Genomic DNA, 18,151 nt, shown 5'->3' with positions numbered 1-18,151 from the left:
GTCAGTGGTTCAGGCCATGACTCATTAGTTCCGATGTGTATGCAAATAAGTGAAATAAAATTTGGGTTTCTGGAATAATGCTTCCTTTCTTCCAGGATGGCTTTTTCTATTTTGGTTTTGACAGTCCGTGGAGCTGACTCCCACATTTCTGCTCTAAGTAAAACCTGTAGCATTTGTCCCCTTTACTTCTTTTCCATTGCACTGTCTGCTTTATTTAATCCTAATCATACTTTCTTTCTGAGTTGTATATTCGTGTGGCTATTAGAGATCTTTATTCTTCAGAAACAAGAACAACAGATACAGCAGAAAGGAAGTCCTTCAGTAAAACAGTAGAGGTGAGACTTAACCTAACACTTTAGGATACTAACCTAACTTTCTACCTCAGTCACAATTTGGTCCTTATTTTCTCTTGGGCAATTCATTTAATTCACTTGATCCTTTTCATGAACATATGCATGGTACTCTTCTATAAGCAAGCTGTAATTTAAAGTCCTGTAAGGCTCTTAAATCTAAGCTACATTGCTATCTGATATCTAAGTACAGCTGAAATAAATAATATCATTCTGATTATACATTAACTATAATTTTTTACATTTTGTCCAAACCAAATAAGTGTCAGTTGAACTTGTATTGCACATTACCTTTTTGTAATTCATATTACATTAAAGAAATAACTTGTATTACAGAACTAACTGCAAGCAAAGGATAGTGGAGAAGCAAGATACATATTTTACAGTCTATTAATTCTGCACCACTTTAGAGAGAGCAGGATACTTAGTGGATTACTTAGGCTAATAACATTTCTCTAGGCTACTCAAGGTCATATATAATGGATGATGTACCTTTTTGTGTACGTATGCATTATGAATGGTTTTTGGACAGTTGTAATCAGGTCTAGGCACAATGCCAGTCCACTATTGGGGAAAAAAAAAGATGGTATTGAGCATTTGCATGGCATTTTATACTTTTTAAGGGGAATTTTAACTAATTAAGCCTTATGCATCTACAGAATACAAGTGTTATCACAGATGTGAAATACAGTTACAAGAAGTGATTTTTCAAAGTTAAAACGAAAGCGAAAATTAAACCTCAAACTGCTCAAACTTGTGATCAGTTTGATAGGACACATTATTCCATTATCACTGACAGATTGCTCATAAAGTAAGGACCAACTTAGTAGAATCCAAGAGTGTTCTGATTTATTTATGGACTTGACTGTCCAGATACTATGGCTTGATAGCATGAGCAAGTAAACATAAGTTGGAAGTATTCTGTCATCAAGTCTTTCTGGGGACATCCAGCTGTTGTTTGCAAGGGTCCACAGCTGCTGGGGACAGGGTGTTATTTGCTTCTGTTGTTTATAGCTTTACCCCACTTAATTGTCTTTTATACTCCCTAAACACAGATACAACAAGGAATTGCAGGTGATTAAGCAGGAAGTTGGAGGCCACACAGAATGTTACTGAAAGGAGGCACTGAAGATTATAGAGAAAAAAACATTTTTTGGCTAAAAATAATAATTGTCAATTGTCACTGGCTGGGCTAAGGAATATCTTCGGAAAGTTTTGTTTGCTAGTTACCTTTGAGTGTAGGAATGCTCTTCTTTATGAAGTCAGTTATAGAAAAAAAGTTAGACGTTCTAGTTTCAATGGACTGACTTGTACAGCTGTATTACAAAAGTGGGAGAGAACAGAGTCAGACAAATATCCTGGATGGCTGTTTTCAACCTGTCATCTTGTCTTCAGGAAGCAGTTTATTTTTGATCAAGCGATTACTTCAGTTCAATTTTTAGTTCAGAAAATACCTCATGGCTAAGAATTCTTGTTTTTTGTGGATTCTTCTCATCTTCATTGCTTTGTTAAAGATTATGCACACTCTCACTTGCTGCTTGTCTCACAGTTTCTACTTTTAAGTATTGCTAAGTGTCAGGTGTGTTTTCTCTTTTGAAGTCTCCTCCTTTAAGTCTATTCCAAAGAGTACTGACTTGCAACAGAATAAATTGGATGTTCCTACCTATACCAAGCTGGCACAGACTTCAGAGAAAGATGGGGAAAAATTAATCCCAATCAACCAGAACAATAGATCTTATCCCCAGCTTCAGGTAGCTATTAAGAAAGAGGCAGAAGTAGTGGTCCAGTAGTAGTAGACTGATTGTTTCAGGTTGGCAAATTGTTTTCTTAGGCCTCGTATATTCACAGGTAAAGTGAATCAGTTGTCCCTGCTTAGCTGTTGACTTGCATCTACAGAACTCACACAGGGTTTTAGAAGAACTTCAAAATCCTGGTTAGAATCCAGCATGACCTTGCAGGAGTACAGTTTAGATCTGTTGCCATTATCTTTACCTATGTGCTGTTTTGTGCATCAAGGGAATCCTACAGAGGGGTAGTTTTTCCTCTTAAAGCATGGACAGCATTAGCCAACTATATGGGAATCTCTCTCTTCTTCACCCTGGAAGGACGCTGGTTGTCCTCAAGGATGGCTGTCTTTTCTTCATAAAAGTATGTGATCATAACTGTATTCTGATCAACAGTAGTGTGTATTCATATTCACATTAAAGTCCAATTCTTGTTTCCCTACAGATAAGATCTTAGAATAACTTATCTTTGCAGAATAAACCATGTTATAATGAAAGCAAAAAAAAGACCTCAAAATGACATAGGAGATAGGATTAGGGTAACCTCAAATGCACAAGTATTATTTTAAAGTTGTAAAAATGAGAGAATGACAGTATAATGTTACTATGAAAGCACAGTTCATCTTGTGTCTTTCAGTTTCCCACACTATTAGGCCTATTAAGCTTCTGAAACACTGTGAATAGGCTTTGAAAAAAATTGTTGGTGAGAGAAGTTCCCATCAAAGTCCATTAACATAAATGAGTGGTCACAGTAGCTGCGGCTGACATAGTCCATATTTTTCCTATAAGAGTAAATCTGAACTTCTGAAGAGCTTTCAGGCTCAATCCTTTTCAAAAATGATCTCAGAATGCCATTTAGCATTCCCATTGCTTTTCAGGGGCTCATGAGAGGAGCTAGCTTGCTGAGCATAACGTGTACATTCATCTTAGTGGATAGAATTTAAGAAAATGATGGGAAGAAAGGAAGGAACCGAAGTATGGCTGCAGAGAAGACTGTTTCCTGCATCCTCAGCTTCTCACAGCTATAGAACAAAAGGCTTCTAAAACCTCAGAATGCTAATCAAGTCTTCTGTGGCTATCTGTTGTCATGCCCGTGTTCCTCTGTGAGTCTGTTGTACTCTGTTGGTAAACAGCACTTATCAGAAACTGAATTTTAGAGGTGACTAATGACTTGATATTTCACACAAGTCTGGATCTTGCAATTTTATCTAATATCTCTTTGATAATGCAGTATCAGTTACCAAATTTTGATCCAAGGAAGACTCCTTTCTCTGTTCACATACACAAATTTATAGCTTTAGGATATCCTACAAATTATCTCATCAATCACTAGATATGCATTAGAGTGCGTTGTTATTCAAAATGTAATAAACTATGAAAAGATGGATTAGAGCTTGTGATAAGATTGAGGTTCTTCTGCCCTTCCTGACCATTGTTATTGACGTGATTCCAATGTTGATCACAATTATGTTTGATCTCTTTTTCCATAGAAAAATTAAGGCTCAGATTCTACTCTTACTTAAATTCTGTCACATTTTGTCTCAGAAGCTGTTTCTGTGTAGTCATTGGGAATAGTCTGACTACAAGAACATTAGTTTTTGCTGACTAAGAAGAGCTTAGAGGTTATGAATCAGCGTTGTCCTGTTGTTTTGTACCAGTTCACAGCACCTGAGAGACCTGGTTTACTTTCCAAGAGCAGTGGAAAAAGAGGCCTGAAATAGTATTTCAGAAACTTCTGATAAATGCTGATACTCTCACCTCCTGCTTTCCTCTGTATGAAATTCTGTAGTCCATATGTGCTCTACTTTAGTAAAGCCATTTTCTACTATATGTGCAATTTTTTTTTGTCTGCTCTGTCAGTATCTCTTGCATTTTGCTCTTGCTATCAATTTGCTCATAATTTTACAAGCTGATATGGAAACTACTGTTCTAAAGCAGCTCCTTTCCCACAAGTGAACTCTAAAAAACTTGCTTTTGCAGTTTTCTTGTTTCTCAGAGTAATGCATTTGTCAGATGATGCCACAAAACTTGGATTAAAGCCTAATGAAACACCTGAGAAACTTCTTCTGTTGTTCCAGAAACAACCTCTGGTTATCCACCTTTTCTTTCACATTTAACATTTCTCCTCTGTAAAAGAGCAAATATCTGTTGACTGGCAAGTTATCCTCATTAAATATGTAGTCATCTCTGATTTTATTGTGATTAAATAAACTTTCAGCTGACTGATTCATGAAAATCATCAAGATTAAGCCTTGAATAAGGCAAGCAAGTATTTTACATATGTGCAACCTAAAAACATATGCCTAAATTACGGTACAGACAATGATGATTTGGAAAAAAAAAAAAAGGTTTTAGATCCAAGCACCAGTGCTAGGAACACTATTTTTAAACATATGATATATAAGGAATTGTTGCTGTACTTTAAAAGAATACCATAACATGTGAGAATCTTTCTTTTAGACTGATACTGCTGTCTGTGCTTATAATACAGTGCTTGGATATTCACATGTAACTCTTCATAAAGTTCACCTAAAACTCCATACATAAGGGCTATCATTGAGATCTGGCAATTACAGACTGGAAGACTGTCATTCTCTGCTTAAAGCAAGCAAATCAATGCCAACATATTGCTGTTAGCAAGAAAGTGTATTAAACAGTGAGCATAAATCACAAAGCTATTACGGTACCTTTATATAGGATAGTTCAAGAACAGGTCGCAACCATGGCAGCTACTTATAAGTATGATTCTGACTTCAGACATTTTGAGGTGTTTTACTGCATGAGGATTTTATTTGTAGATCACAGTTTGTTCTGGGCTGTTTAACTCTTTGCTGCTGTTAAGCCTTTGAACTGTCTTTATTGGGTGGCTACTTCTATGCTTCAGTGTTTGACCACATTGCTAAGTCAGGCCAAACTTTTGGACCTAACTCTGGCTTTTGATGTCACACAGTTGTCAGGATGTATGTAAGCATGAACAACAGCTGTGTCAGCAGTCAGCCAGGATGGCTTAGGTGGCCTTCAGGGAAGTTTAAGCTTAGCTAGTGGAAGGGTAAAAGCTTTAAAATGCATCCTATCATTTATCTGTGAATATCTATGATCTCAACCTGTTTCAGTGTACTCCGTATTATACTGGTTGCTAGAGGAGAATGTGAAGTTCTTTCTTGCTTACTGATGTGGAGGCGAAAGATGGAGACATAAGGATACAATGCAACTTTCTTCAGAGATTCTGTGAGTGCTCCATATGCACTTTGATTGGTAGCCTCTTTTTAGGCTGTAATGGTGCCCAAATGGTTGGCTTTTAAATAACAAATGCATAGAGAGATGTGACTACATTTTGCAGGCACTTCCCTATTACTTATCTATTCCAAAAGTTACTTATCTGAAATATGAAACCTGAAAGATGTTGGGCTCAAGTGTGTGACACAGGTAAAGCAAACTGAGCTAATCAAGAATGAATTTGAATGCTTTGGGAAATGCTCATGAATGCAATGTGACAATTTCTGAGTGTATCTGGGGAAACTGATTTGTATGCCATGGCACGGACGAAGCACCTCTGCTTGCCCCTGTCTCAAATGTGGTAAGCCCTAGAGAGACTTTGCAGATTAAATAACACAGTGTAACAAATGCGCTAAAGAGCAGAACAGTCTTCAGGCATGCAGCACACCCATTTCTGAAAGTCTAACTTCAGGACAGGCAGAGAAATGTGAATGTTTACTGCAGACAACTAACACTCGAGATCAGGAGCTCAGAATGAAAATACCTTCAAAGGCGTAAACACTGCAGCTTTATTAGAGTTACACAGTATCTTCAGTAGATACAGAATAGTTTGATAATGCCACCATTTTTCATGTCCACAGTATTATATATTGTGCATAAAACAATCTTTCTTTTCCTATCTACAAAAATGTTGTATGTATTTCCTTCTCTCAAATTTATAGCACAGAAGACACGTTTCTTTCTGAGTAGCTGTATATATAAAGTACCTAGCAGCAAAATGGCTTTCAAGTTATTTTTACAGCACTGTGAGGCAGTATCTTTTTAACAGCCTTTTCTCAGACCATAGAAATGCTGCCATTAGAGGCGGGTTGTGGTTGCCTGTATCTGCTAGAAAGAAGGAAGTCTTCCACAGAGGTTAAGACTCTTCATTAGAGAACACAGCTTTATACATTCAACTGAAAATGTTGTTTTTGAAGCTTTCAGAGACATTTAAAAAGAGTAAAGCAGGAAAACCTTTTTATTCAATTGTTGTAAGCAGCACAGGCCAAATACACACAGCTATCATATTCACTGTACACCTACCTCTTTCCCCAGACTGTTACAGACCTCCAAATGTGTTTCCCAGTTATCTCAACAGGTGTTCTCTGTCACTCAAACTTTGATTTGTGGAACAAAACAAACTTATATTAAGGACTAAAGCATCAACTTTGGAAACATAGCTCCTGTGCATCGGTATGATTGAGTAAAACACTACCTCCTGGTGACTGTGAGAGTAGCCTTGTCTTCCATCTGTCACCCTGAAGTACCAGAAGGCAATACCTGCTCAAGTTCCTGTCAGCACACCTTGCCTGCACTTTGGGGTCAGACTCATATCTGAGCTGCAGCAGAAGCATCCAGAATCCTGAGATGAGGCATCTCCTGCCCCTTGCAGATTTGCCCTGGGGTTCAGGCAGCCTTCTGATCATCTCAGGATGACATTTGACATATGTGAATAGTCTTAGCCGGCTGCACACATGGTTTTAGACTGATGGCTTTTCTAGCCATAGGTGCAGGTGAACTGGAGCAGAACTGAGCTTTGTGTAGCAGACTTTCACTGAGAGAATACAGCTAATATTACCACTGCATCAACATGCCTACAGCACGGCTACTTGCCAGTTTCCATTTTCCTACTTGGTCCTGAGAGGTGATAAGTGCAGGCTGCAGGCAAGAGGCATCTAGGAGGCAGCAACTAACCCCTGCCACAAAAGCAGGAGCGATGAGAAGAACTGATGGATGTTGTTTTGTTTGGGAAGTGGTGGCTAGTGGTTTCATAAACTAACAGCTTCATAAACTGCTCTCAGCTGTCATTTATCTAATGGTCCATGCTGCAGGCTGATTTCTTAATGGCAGCAATGAGTTGCAGGAGGCAGGCAAAGGAAGCTGAAATTGGGCTGGAGATTTAAGTGTTTAAGGGAAAATCAGTGCTCCTTCTGTTGAAAATTGATATTTCAAATAATTTGATTTAGAAAGTGAAGAAAATGTTTGCAGAAAAAGACGTAGTTCTCCATGAAAGCACCTGGTGTATTACATTCCAGCACCTTTTAGGGGTAAAAGTAGGAATGTGTGCAAGCACGGATAACATAGTTGTATGGCTTTGAAGCAATCCTTGAAGCACTCTTTCTGTATGGAGGAATAAACTTTATTTCCTGGATAATTACACTTTTATTAGCTTTGTTGGAAACCACTCTGAAACAGACGAAGATATTTTAGACTATGCAATACACTGCCTTGTCAAATGAGCTCCCAGACCACACTGTACATTGCACCTGCAAATCAGTGTTTTCTAAAACATGTCAAATGCAGCGCCTCCTCAGGGAGACAAAATCTTATCTTGCAGGAAAAGAGGGCAACAGAGAAGTTGCTTAGGCTGCTACAGCTCTGAGGAATAACGACTTGCTTTCAAATAAGGATTGAAATGAATAATTTGAAGCCTGTCAGTTCTGCCAACCTTAAGCCTGGAAATCTGCCATCTTCCAAAGCAATTGAGGAGGGAAAATGAGAAAAGTATGGCACCTCTGTGGCATACCAGAAGCCAGTTGTTCTTTACCAATGAGTGATGGTATGTCAGGATACTTCCGGAGAATCCTGCCAGGGCCTTTATAGAAATAAGTTGTTCTTCTATCTTTGCAGCTTGAACTTATTATCCTCAGTGATCGTAAGTGTTCCAGGGAGCTCTGTGAAACTGCTTCTCAGATCTTCTTTCTTGTTCCACATTGTTTTGTTTTCCAGGTTTTGAGCACGTGCCACAAATCATATTTTATTGCCTCCAGTTAATGAAACTACTCCCCTTCTGCGTGTGTGTTGCTATGGCATTAAAACTGATTGCATTTTGTATTGCCCATTAGCATAACTTTTCTATGCAGCATCTGAGATGCACATCGAGATGCACTACAAAGAAGAAATACTGACTCTAGCCATGAACTTTCCTCCATTGTCACTGCAGTAACGGTTTGAGATTCAGTCTGTTGACTTTGTAGATTGCATGGCATTTCCTGTTGACTATGAAGCTTCTTTTCATCTTCATACACGTAATATCTGGAATCCCTCACCTACATAAACAGTCTGGTATTAAAACATCTCTAGAACAAAATGAAATTTTCTAAATATGGGACAGAGCATGAGCAGATCTGTTGCATGTTATGAAGCACCTAACTGAGGCTTATTCTGTTGCATGTTTTCCACCACTCCTTCTTCCCACAGTGGAATAAGGTTCTGCTCAGCTGCTGATGCAGCAGCACTCTTTCAACTCTTACCATGCCAATCATTGTGTGTGTAATGACTTCTCAAGGGAGAGGCTGGTGAGGGAGGGAATGAGAAGTTGTGTGGAAAAATACAGACCATGGCCTGAACTTGTGACTAAGGCATGATAAGAGGGAGTGTGAGAGCTTGGGAACATGGGCAGGCTGCCCTGGCCTGTGCTCCCACATGCAGCTGTAACTTGCTCATGGGAAGCTGCTCTGTAGCTGTACTTACTTACGTGAATTATATACAACTGGCTCCTGTGCTAAGGGGCGGTGCAGATGCTCTGCCAACTGGCTGCCAGTGGTGATGAGGGCTTGGTGGACACTTTAGCAGTTGGCTGCCACTGGTGTTGAGGAATTGGTGGACACTCTACTGGCTGCCTGCCCCCTGTATCTGCTGGGGGAAATCCCAGGGAGGACACTTCACCTGCCAGCCACCACCAGTGATGTGAGTACCTCTCCTTTAAATTGATGCATAGTCACTCACCTCTGAGTACCTTGCTGGCATTGGTGAACCTTATGCAGAAACACTGGTGCTTTTGTACAGTAGAAGTTGTGGGGGCAGGCAGAACCACGTGCTCTCCCCTTGTGTAGGAAGGTGCTGAAAAACTTGAGAGGTCTTAAGTGTAGATAATTTTTCCTCAAAGAAGAGACAGAAATGCAGATACAGAAGGCATAAAATGTAGTGACTGCGTTCCTCACTTTCCTACTCTACTTCGCTATGTAAGCAAAAGACCTGAATACTTCCATAAAAATATAGTTTCCCTTACCAAAATATTGTTTCCCTTACCAGGGAAACAAACTGGCTCCAAACCAATGCCTCTGTTTCCGTTGCTAAACTTTACCATGTTTTCTATTTTCATAGAAGTAAGCAATTTTTTTTCCCTAACATTCTGTAGTATGAATTACTATAAGGTATAAATTACAGATCACAATATTTGTCAGATAATATCCATGTCCCATTTTTAGATTGGTAATTTGAGGCAAGAGGAAGTTTCCAGAGATGAATACCGAGGAAGTAGAAAGAGAGGAGAAAGGAGACCTGAGTCTGAAATGCCTGTTTTACAGAATACAGATCATAGTTTTGTGCAAATAGCCATATGTTATTATTTTGCATCTCCTATCAAAAATAGAGGCACTCTATTTGCGTGTGGGATTATAGATTTCTACATGAATACAGCCTTCATTTTAAGGGCTCCTTCAGTTCCCATATCCCACTTCTGTCTGTGAAAGCCACCTCTTATGAACTAATCCCAGGAAAAAATCAGCATCTACAACCCAATGGATATCAGTAAAATAACACGGTAGATCAGTACTGTGTATGAACAGCCACTTGGATCTGAAATTCTTCTGAAGCAGGACTGAAACTGCTCTGGCTTTGTAGTTGATGAGCTCACACTACTGAATTTTCAGCAGCTTCATTTAAAATGCCAAGCTGAAGTCGAATTGCTGTGTTTTTCATCTGCTTTCTATTATGCACCTGTCCTGAACTGTTCTGCAAGGCAGCTATGCAATAATTAAAACACTTCTTCAGAATTAAGTCCCGTTATTTTATTTTGACTTAACATTTGAGATAGAATCAACGGTTAGAATTTTATGGAACAGCTTGGTACCAAATCATATTAAACGCTAATCATCAATAAATGTTTACATAATGTTAATTACAAGATCCTTTCCCCCACCCTATGCTGCTCCGTTCATTTTTGTTATTGTATCATATCTGAAACATCTGTGTCTTTTTTTGTCAGTGCCATGACATACGTAGGAGAGCAGAGCAACAATACTTGGAAATCTGGACTCAGTTCTCAGTCTGTCTCAGACTTTTTGTGAAACTGTAGTCTCTTAAGGGAGTGCTAATACTCACTCTGAGCGTGCTTTCTTTCATGTTGCTGATTTAGATAGTAGAAAACAGCCCTTTGTCCAAACAGCTAACGATATGTATCTGGAAAGTGTGACTGTAGTCATAGTTGAATTCTTGGTGTATTACAAGATTATAAATAATATTTTCATGGCGCTGTAAAGCAAAGAATGTCTATTGTTCTTGCGTTTGTTTCCTACTAAATAAATAAGAAAAACGTAGTTTGCTTAGTTGGCATTTAGATTAATTTTGTACGCAGTCTGCTTGTGGATGATCTTCAAAATACTGGGAACACTAACAGTGGGATTATTAATTCACATCAGTGCATGTGCCAGATATTCCTTATGACTACTGCAAATCTCTCTCTGTTTAGAAAAGTCAAGAGGCATTCTTTATTAAAGTCTGTGATGTCCTTTCTCAGCTTGGTTTTGCTCATAGTTCTGTATCTGCTGGCCGCTTTGAAACCTGAGATTCTGCTGTAATTGCTCTTTCTTATTTGAAATCATATGTAATGACCTTTATATATTTACAAGACTTCTGGGATAATGAATGCTGAATTCTAAATTAATAATCAGCTGTTTAATCAAAACTGTTGCATAATGTCATAGAAAGATAATAGTGTCATGTTTAAACTGGTGGAATGGCTCTGACCAAAATTTGATCGGGCCCTTTTGGTTTCACCTATTAGTCCTCTTCACTTCTGTCTTCCTGGAATGAGAGAGCTTTTGCTATCGCTGAGCTTATTGTCTAATATCAGACTTGAGGAGAAAATGGGAGTAAAAAGATCGGCACTGTTTGTTGGTCATTTCAAACTGCTGTAGAAAATACGCACATTGGTTGTTGCTCTCTTTCCTTCTCCAGTTGGCTTCGTTTTCATCAGGAATATCATGATGTAGCCTGTGGTCTTCTTCAAAAAGGCACTCCGCTTAACCTCCTACCTTTCTCTGACAACGGCTTTGTGTTTCTAACAATGTCTTCTGGTTGGGAGGTTGGTAAATGTTGTTTGATTGCTCAGCAGGCATTCTGTTAGAGCAGATTGCCTCCCAGGCTGCTTTACCTGTTAGTATTTTTCCTTGCCACAGACACACTGTGATAAAACAACCGAGCCATTCACCGAACCTGCATTTCTAGTGTCAGAGCTTTTACTGAAATTCTAGGCTTACAACATCAGCTGTGGTTAACACCTCATGAACAGATCTATTTGTTCAAGAGAATATACTAAACTTTACTTAAATACTTAGTGATTAAGCAGCATAAGAGTTTGGATAGGCTGTAATAGCTTTTGGCTTATTAGGCTTAGCTCCAGTTTTTTGGTCATGAAAGAAAACACTGTCCTCAGACTTTGGCAGTTACGCTTATTCTGCCAGTAGACTGCAGATTAACTAGTCCTTTCTTTCATTAGATACCTCATTAGTGACAACAGTGTTTTTTAGACAACTAATGTTAAGTACTGAACTAAATTTAAATCAGCTCATTAGCTTCTCTGACTTTTCTTTTTTGTTTTGGCCATGAAGAGTTACAATTAATTTCAAGAGATATTGTGGTTCAGTGTTTACATCACAACAGAATCGCTCCAAGCCTTAGAAATATAGTTTAGGGCAACTGCTTTCAACTATGTAAGTGGTGTACTGCTGCTTTGTGACTAATGTTCTGTCAGTCATGGAACTGCACCCTTTACAAGTGCAAGTAATGCAAAGTAGCCAGAATGGGAATGAGAAGTTTGTGATGATTCAGAACAGCGTATTAAAAGAATGGTTCTAAAGTGGGAAGCAAGAAGAAATGAAATGTTCGTCGATTACAGCAAGATGTACAATTTTAAATGAGCTGCTTAACTTAACTTCAAGATAAGGCATGTCATCAAAACCTTCTGTGAGAAGTATCAAAAGATAGAACAGCATTTGGAAATGCAAGAAATTGCCAATCCAATAAACTCAAAAACAACAAAAAAATCTCCCTAAATTTGTATTGCCTGAAATAATTATAAAATCCTTCTATTGTGCTTCCTTTTTAAGCTACTTAACCTATGCTATGGTGTCATGGTTTTATATGGGTACTATCTAGAAATGCAGAGCACGTTTAAGTTAGGTTTCTTCCCTTTAGGAACTTAAGAGCCTAAATGGACAACACAATCGTGTTTATTATTATTATTATTAAGAAGGCTAGGACATATCTGAGAATATAATTCTGTTTCTCAGGCTCATAATCTTGCACCCCATCTAAAGACAGACCACCCTGTCCCCAGCTTGTGGGAATTAGAGAAGAGAGTCCAGGCAAAGTGCACACTGACTCGTTATGCTTCCAAACGACACCACCAGAGGATTCCTGTAATTCTAAGGCACTCCAAAAAGAGAATAAATCAGGGAGTTTCCTCTTCTAATTGCATGAAGAACAGAGAATTGTCCCATTCCTTTGGCAACTACAAAGTGTGAAGCACGGAAGTTTTGTTTTCCAGCAGGGCTGTGGGTTGAAGATTGTTTTCATTGCAACGCCTGCTTTGCAACCCATCTTATTTTTGTCTTTTAGTTCAACTCACAGCTAAATTGGATGTAAATAAGAGCAGGTGAGATGGGCTGCTTTCCAGTTGATTCTAATCTACCCACATAAATACTAAGAATCAGGTTAAAAAAAAAACAAAACAAAAACGTGCAGATATGACAGTGGTGTAAGAAAATGCCCAGCTTTGAAGTCAGTGAACCTCTAATAGTTTAGACCAGCTGTGATTTAACAAATCTAGTAAACACTGAAGTCCTTCACAAATAACTTTATTCAGCACTCTTTAAATATTTTGCATGTTTTACAGGCAAGTTTTAACAATCTGCAGAAGGAAAATAAAAGCTATTAAAAATGCTATAAACTAGAGAAGCAAGAGCAAGTTATGTTATGTAGCAAAGGGTGAATTAACACCTTTCCTGGGAACCAGGCTACTGGCTTTTTGACTTGTAACTCTAACTGGGTAAATACTTTAGTAATTTAGTGCTTTTCTGGTAATAGTTTTGCCTAAAGTAGAGCTTAGGCAAGGAATGTCATGGCAACACAAGGGCCAAGGGATCCTTGGGGACAACAATGCTGGGCACCATGGAAAGTTCCCCCATCAGTGACTGATGGTCCCAGGCTGAGAAGAAATGGGGCCCTGTGCCACGGGCAGGGCTGGAAGAAGACCCCAGGATCATGGCCTTTATAGCCTTAGTGCCCTCAAGGCCCTGACAGGGTTAGCAGGAAAGTAAGGGAAGATTCTTAGTAAAAGTAAATATTTGCATCCAGATCAGTTTCAGCTTCTGACAATGTACATGAATGCATGTGTGAAAAGCACACGTGTAGAGCTCTGCTAATTGCTACAGTAACAAATTAATCTTACTGTGACATAAAATGTCATGCTGGGTATCTGAGGTTCCAGTGGGTCACAAAGTCATTCATCCTCAGTGGGTCGTTCATCCTCAGGATCCTCAGGCAGGGCATTGCATGGAGGAACCACGTATGGTTTCCTGCAGCATGGAGATCTACAGGTGCCAGCTGTGTACCGGACCATTCATCCACTGTACATTATGGTCCCAGGAAGTGTAACAGTGTAACAGTCATTTCATATACACAAAGCAACCGCCTGTGTCATAAATAATTCCAAACACTGTGCATTCATCTTTATTCTCTCATTATTTTAAAGACATTTTATGATGCTGATGGGAAGGAAAAAAAAAAATTAAACTGCTTTTGACAAGAAATAGACTTTTGTACAAGATCATTCCCTCCCCTTCCAATTTTCTTTTGATGCAGCAGCTGCTGTTGCCAGGCTGTCTTTGTTGCTATGGTGGTGTTTTGTGTGCCAGAATTTGATATTCATTCTTGAAGAGTCACCTGATTGAGTGGCTGTGCCACATAAGTTATCAGCTTTACTCATAAAGATCAAAGGTATATCAGTCTGCTGATGTTATTTACCCATGACATCAATAAATTGATCACATTAAATACAAACGTATCTATGGCCACCGGTCATAAGTTTATGGAAGTACTAATATAACAGGTGAATTCTTACAGTAAATGAGTGACTTAAAAAAATCTCACTTGGGGCTATTACCTTTAGTAGGTTTCATTTTTTGACATGACAGTCATCTACAAGGCAGCCTCACTATACCTTGCCTTATATTTGTCTCTCAGTGTATTTGTGTCTCAGTGGAAAGATTTGAGTTTTATTGTCTAAACAAATTGAAAGGCTCCTTTCTCAGAATGACTGTGCTTTTACCAGATATACGGGGTCGCATTTTCTTCCTTTTCTGGAAAGTTGCTGTGTAGAAGTTAACGATCCTGTTCCCACTGATCATTAAAGCATAATTTGGTCCAATTTAAATTGCAATTAGGATAACGTACCTCTGTTGAAGATGAGTTTATCTTTAATCCCAAATCCTGAGAGCACTGTCACTTATGCTTAATTGTCTGTACACCAGGTGCACCACTGTACTTCAGCATTTTCAAGTCAGGGGCCACTGCTTCTCTTCAAAATGCAGATTTACACCAAGAAATTCAGGATATCAAGTGGCACTGAGATATTTCACAAAATATTTCACAAAAATAAAAGCTAGATTTTAATGCATATCCCCTCACGATACAGTCTTTCAGTACAGCTTTCATTTGACCCAACTGTGATCAATGCTGTAGTGCCTTTCTCGTAGCTGCCAACATCCATTTGCACATCTGAACCTAAACGTATTGTATATTCAGCTTATTTTCCAGGAAATTAAATAGTGACACATAAGCATATGTTATACAAACGGTGATTTACGGGCATATTGCGTTCTAGTAACTTATTTATACAAGACAATCATTTTACAGTCCAGGCTGCAAACCCAAAAACATGCAGAATTTATTTCCTGCAGCAATGCAAGACCAGGTGGATCCCACCTGAGAAGTATATTTTTGAATAACTACCAGAATAATTTCACAGCCAAGTTTATTATCATTAGCAATACAGCTCCATTTCCATCTCATGAAACTAAAAGAGGCTGAGTAGAGAAGAATCATAGAATCACAAGGTTGGAAAGTACCCACAAGATCATCTAGTCCAACCATTGCTACTGCAAACCACTAAACCATATCTCATAGCTCTTCATCCTTGAACACTGCCAGGGATGGTGACTCTACCACCTCCCTGGGCAGGAATTTAACTAAGAAACAGAATACAGGCATAACAATCTTGGTATTTCATAAGCCCTATTATTTCATCTGGATATGATGTGCCTGCTTCTTCCTTTGCCTGACATAGAGCAATCGCTTAATGATAATTGTACTCTTTATGGGTATAAGGATCCCGCTGAGCTTAGCCTATTTCCAGGTCACTGATGCCATGAGAAAAGAAAGTTTCAATTTAGACACACATAGAATTTAAGTGTTTGAAACATGTACTATGTAGCAAAAAATGTATCCTTAGCTGGAGCAGAGGCTGATTGAGCAGCACTGATAACACATAAGCTAGCTAGCTGGGTTGGAACTCAATTCCCACTGATTTCATCAGACACTGAATATTAAGCACTTTCCAGATCTGTTGCTTAGTAGGCAGTCACAGTGCCATTTCCTTTTGTGCTTTTTCCTCCTCCGAATGCAAAATCCATGATATATCTGCCATATAAAAGGCATGTTTCCCTCTGGCCAAATGCCACGTTCTGCTACACTTCATCAGATTAAGACTGAAAAGCCACAACGTTGCTCCAAACAGTTTTGGTTTTCTTTTCTTTGTATTTGAAATATCATGTCCAAGTAAAGCACCATCAGAAATTGAGTGGTATCATTGAATTGTATCTGTTTTCCCCTAACAGTTCGAGGAAGGCCAGGTCACAGAACTGTGTATTACAGCCTTGCTGAGATAACTGCCAGAGATGCCTCCACCTGCAGTAGTTTCACATCATTCAAACAGCTGGTTTCGGCAGACTGCTGTGAATACAAGTATTGAGGTGAGCATGGTCTTAGGTGATCATGATACTGCAGTATCTGTGCTCTCTGCTCTTATTTTCTAAGGATTTAAGTATTTCATTTCTGTTCATTGATGTAATATATTTCGGAATGAAAAGGTAGTTGTGAAAATGGGACTGAAAAGCTCTGTCCCTCACCCCCATCAAAACAGACCAATCCCATACCTACGTCAGTGCAGTCAAACCCTGAATTTGTCATCATTTAATTCATAGCAAATCAATGGGAAATATCAGAGCAACGAATGAGCAGAGTTTCACCCTGACCGTCTTCGCGTGGCAGGCTGGTAACAGAACAACTGAGCAAATGGAGTGATTGGCCACGGAACACGTCTGTTGTCTGCTGAGACTATTGGAGAGGTGTGGATGCAGATCCCACTAAAGGCAAGGAAAAGGGAAACTGAAGGGAAGAAAGTTGGAAGAGGCCCAGCAAGCTCAGGAACTAAGAACAAATCTGAGTCCGACGTGCCACCTTTGTAGCTTTCCAATTAAAAACAAAGCCCCAAACAAACAGAAAACAACAAACAAAACCAGAAAGCTTCCTCCCCATCTATCTAATACATATATTTCTACCTAGTAATTTCTTAAAACACCATTCCTCTGAAACAAAGCCATTTTTTTTCTTTGTAGACATTCTTTCCTACACTGTTTGCTTTGTCTACGGTGAAAGTTTGACCTTCCTCCCCAAAATCGTATGGGTCAACTGAAAACCTCTACAGAGAAATCTGAGATCTCTCGTGCTGTGTCACCGGATGCTTTCTATCTACCATGGCTGCACAGGGGAGTGAAAAGAGACAAAGGCATTTCTGGAGCTCATATAACTTTGTTCTTCAAAAACCCTTCCTTAGAAACCTTGGGTTTAGGGTTTTGGTGGGTGAAAGGCGATTTTGCCTTGTTCTTTCTTTCTTTCTTTCTTTTTTTTTGTGGAACACAACTGAACTGAATGAAGAAATGATGGGAAGCTGCTTCATTTTTGTGAGAGCACAAAGCTTTGGGAAAGCGATTCCACAAAAGTCATGATGGGAATTGCATGCACCGATTTCTTTAAGACTCTTTCCTCTTTTGCTGCCCTATTCATCACTTTGGGGTCGCAGTACTGCCCTGCCATTACGCTTTTTATCCTGGAAAACTGTGCCATGCCTGTTCCTTAAAACAGTGCCCGGCTTCCCTTGTGCTCACACCTCGTGGAGCCCGGTGTGGGCAGGAGGTACAACTCGTTGTCCACCTCTCCCGTCGTAGGACAAGCGATTGAGACACTCACCTTTGGTCCCTCTCAGGTACGCTGGGACGTTGGCAGGGACACTCGGCTGCCTCTTTCCGGTTGGTTTTCTCCCCTGCGCTGCCACCGGTCTCCCCGTAGCCCTTTCCGTGTGGCCGGTGCCTTTCAGCTCCGCCGGTTTCGGGGCCAAGGGTTGACCCTGTGCCTTCGAGGAAGGCAACTACCAGCCGCTGGAGGACAGAGACCGTCCCTCCCCCCGGCCCCACGCTCCCCCGAGGGCCGCCCCGGGATCGGAGCCAGCCTAGGCCTCGGCCCGGGCACTGCCAGCCGGAGGGCGGCGGCTGCCCGCCGTATCCCTCATGCCGGCCAGTCTGCGCTCTGCGGGGCGGCTCGGCCGGGCGGCCCCACAGACAGCGGCCCGAGTCCGACACGGACACCCCCCCCGCCGCGCCCCCCGGCCCGGCCCCGCTGCGGTGCTGCTCCGTGCTGCCC

The 18,151-nt window shown here is 40.0% G+C and overlaps 2 long non-coding RNA genes across 2 annotated transcripts in view; one reads left to right on the top strand and one right to left on the bottom strand.

Annotated features, from left to right (window-relative positions):
* Positions 1–17,958, top strand: part of LOC146761291 (uncharacterized) — a 43,191-nt gene extending 25,233 nt beyond the window's left edge. The window contains exon 4 of the long non-coding RNA XR_014943804.1: positions 16,291–17,958. This is a non-coding gene — a long non-coding RNA (uncharacterized LOC146761291). The remainder of the gene's footprint in view (positions 1–16,290) is intronic.
* On the bottom strand, positions 1,555–16,343 carry LOC146761292 (uncharacterized). Its single transcript, XR_014943805.1, has 2 exons — positions 14,849–16,343; positions 1,555–14,160 (listed from the first exon to the last, which is right to left on the bottom strand). It is a non-coding gene; the product is annotated as an uncharacterized LOC146761292 (long non-coding RNA).
* Positions 17,959–18,151: the final 193 nt, after the last annotated feature.

Source organism: Coturnix japonica, chromosome 3 (genome assembly GCF_054131305.1).
Source record: "Coturnix japonica strain WE chromosome 3, WE-NBRP24, whole genome shotgun sequence".
NCBI lineage: Eukaryota > Metazoa > Chordata > Aves > Galliformes > Phasianidae > Coturnix > Coturnix japonica.
Note: the sequence above shows the minus strand (reverse complement) of the source record. Positions and strands in the feature narration are given on the sequence as shown.